Source organism: Copidosoma floridanum, unplaced genomic scaffold (genome assembly GCF_036245765.1).
Source record: "Copidosoma floridanum isolate Cflo_tuat_1 unplaced genomic scaffold, Cflo_Japanese_pri ptg000007l, whole genome shotgun sequence".
In the NCBI taxonomy this organism is placed as follows: Eukaryota; Metazoa; Arthropoda; class Insecta; order Hymenoptera; family Encyrtidae; genus Copidosoma; species Copidosoma floridanum.
This window is the reverse complement of record NW_028321884.1, coordinates 15,344,967-15,348,540: the sequence shown is the minus strand read 5'-3', so window position 1 is coordinate 15,348,540 and position 3,574 is coordinate 15,344,967.

Below are 3,574 nucleotides of genomic sequence, written 5' to 3'. Positions count from 1 at the left end.
AAGTAGTCTGTAGTACGTTTCACTCATGGACCCAGTTTTATCAAGAACAGTTAAATATTTTTTTTTCAATAATTCGACCTTATAAACTAGTTTAGATTTAAGGCACTGAAACATGCTTTTGTCATGAAGCACCAGTCCTCATCTTAGCTGCAGCAGAAAAGTTCCCGCAATGAATTGACTTTTTTTTGCATTGAATAACTGGTACATATAGCGCGTAAGCACCGCAAGTAAAGTAAGAATGGAGACGTGTAGAAAAATTTTTTATTTTGCAATACTAATAACACACTCCTTATAAACACTTACGAACTTTGCAGGTTGATATCTTTATTTGTAATAAAGATATTTGATCTCACAAACACTTAAACTGTTTGGAAACGTAAGCTCTATGCACATATAAAATTTGATAAAATAATTGCCTAAATGCTCTAAGGTATGTGACTTGCAACTATGACATAAATTTGCAAAAAAACAATTGTTTAAAATTTGATTAAGTTTTGGTTTAAGTTTTCAATAGTACCAAAATATTACATAGAATAGAGAAATCATGTTAAATATTCAGGACCTATGTGAAAATACGCTAAAAACCGTCACGATGGATTGAATTTTTCCAAAATTGTTAAGTAATCGCACAATAAGTTTGACGAGTTTGTAATTCACTCAAGTTCAACGTGTAACGGACTACTTTATCTTTATTGATATTGAAAACAAACATGTTCTTATTTTTCTTTAAAGTAATAAAATAAGAGTATTTCTTTTTTGTAGATTTATAATATTTTGGCATACAAATTAAATTAAAGACATTAAGCCAAAACCCAACTATTTCACAACAAAACTAAGCTGAAAATGTTTATTAGTCACACAGCTTCAACTACGATACGACACAACTAAAACAATTTAAAATATACAAAAGTAAAAATCATTTTGCCCAGTATCATAATACATCATGTACTAGTTCATTTTTTTTAAGCAATTACCAGACAAACGTATTCATAAAATAGTTACCTGATGCAAAGCTTCTGAAATATTTGTTGGTAAATTACCGTTTTTCCTTACAAACAAGCTCAAGTTTTTGTATACATCATCTTTCGATTCCTAATAAAAACTTATAAAATTAGTTGTCCAACATTTTTAAGATATTTTATAATCTATCAAAATTTTGAAATTACCAATAAATACTTTGAAAGGTTTTCTCCTTTTGAAGCAATTAATTCATAAGTTCCATCTTTGAGGAGACCAGCCGTATTATGAAATGGGATCGTCGGTATCGACACTGTCACGAAGCTTGTAAAACAACCAGCATACATAGAAATAATAATAAATGCTGTCAGATACAACGACAGTCTTACAATCTTCAGCGAAAGGGGTCTATACTGTACATCTGCAAATTTTGTAAAAAATATAGGAACAGTAGATTTATAATTCTTAATAATTATTCAGTGTTTTAAAATCAAGGGGCTGCGGACTCTAAAGTCTTTTGGTGACTTACGAGATCTTTGAAAGACTTAGAATGACTTATAAAGTCTTTTTTAATGACTTAAAATTTATTTTAATGACTCTATGCACTCTAAAAGTCCTGGCAAAAAGTCTGAAGTCTCTTAAAGACTTTTAAATCTTTGAGAGACTTTGAATGACTTACGAATTTTTTTTTTAATGACTTTAAGAGTGCGCAGACTCTTGTTTAAAAGACATTAGTTTTAAGGTTTCGAAAAATCATAAAAATCTCAATAACTGAGTTGGTAGAGTTATTTAGTTGTGGCTTATATAATCAGTTTTTAATCAAGATTATTTGTTTTGCCTAGTTAGAGCAAGCGAATCGTCTCTTAGCCCTTTAGACGTCTAATGGACACTTTTATTTTAAGCGCTTTTACCTTTAAACTATATTTTTTGTACAAATGTTTATTTTCACTAGTTAAAAAGAATTTTTTGATTAAAATTTAAAGGAAATTTAAAAAAAAAAAAATTTTCATCTAAAGGGCCTAACCCACCAAACACTTCTTTGTTAATCGTTTCCATTTGAGCAAAACTTGTCACGTAGTCGAATATACAGTTAAGTAAAGATGTCGTTAAATTAAAAAATTTTGTATTACATAAAAACTGGTAATGCCAATTTAGCCCTCTATTTTTGAGTTAAACAGAAGCTAATAATATAATTTATGTTGTAACTTAAGCAAAACTTAATATTTTATTGGTTTAAACAATTTTTAAAACCAAATTTTGATAAACGGCGTTTTAATTTTTCGTCGTTTATGAAATAATTCATTCATATGCAAAAATAAATTTGTATATATGCCACTCATGTTTTTGTATATTAAATGTTACTTTTGTGAAGAAATAATTTACTAGGGCACGCACACCTGGGATATCTTAAACGTAACCTATAATATTATTGTATGTAATAATTTCAAATCATTTGAATAATCTTATACAATGAAATACAGACTCACAAAAAAAAGTGTATATAAATACATTTTACGCAAAAGTATATTCAAAAGTGTACCTTCAAATTCCTGGTGACAGAAAATCCGCCATATAATAATAATACCATCCGATAGTTTATGTATGAAATTTCTTTTATCATTACTCATGCTTATGATTATAGTACATAATATTGATGAAAAAATTATGACAACAATCAAATAAATCCAGATATTCTTGTTGAAAACCTTTTTTAAAAAAAAGTGTTTGTCAGTGCTATAATTAAAACGACACCTTAAAAAAAAAGGAAAATTTTTTTACCTCAAAATATGCGTGCCATGGGATATCCATGGTATCAGGTAATTTATAAACAAACATATCTTGCACATCTAATAATTCAATCGTTAAATCCTTGTTATCTAGTTTTTCTTTGGTTATCAATGTGTAGTTAAGGATACTACTATCATTAAACGATGTTGTAGAATTACTTGATGTTTTATTATTGTCCTCAGTAATATAGGAGGCGTCGTTATACTTAACAGATAATCCTGTCTTAGATTTCAAGTCTTCAATCATTTTAGCATAAAAACTAGATGGCTACAAAGAATTCCACAATATAAATCACTCTTTTAAAGTACAATCATTTTTTTTTTCTAATAAGCAAAACAGAAAAATTCTTTACCTTCGTATATATTGTAATCGAAGCACCGGTGAAATTTCTCCGTCTCTCCAATAAATTAAGACTCTCTTTTACAATTAGCCCAGTCCCTTTCTTCCACTCCAGAAACTCCTCAACTCGTATCCCAGTCGCAGGACTGACGGCGTACCATTCATTTATGTCTTTACTACTACCACATTTAACCAGTACTTCGCTTGCAAGATTCAAGTGGAGATAATTTTCTTTCGGATCTTGGCAGATGCTATAAATCTCTTCAGTAGTTGCTGGCTGCAATATAAGCAGCCATACGTGAGGTGATAGATTATTATCCCTTGTAAAGTTTGAGAACTTCTTAAAATCGTTGTCAGTATTAATAAACGCAACGAAAAGCGTTTTTGAGTAATTTTTTATTTTTGGGTACTTTGCTTGAAGGTCTGGAATGGCAACGGCCACCGAGTAAATAAAATGACGTGAGAGTTCTCTGACAATTCTTACAACTGA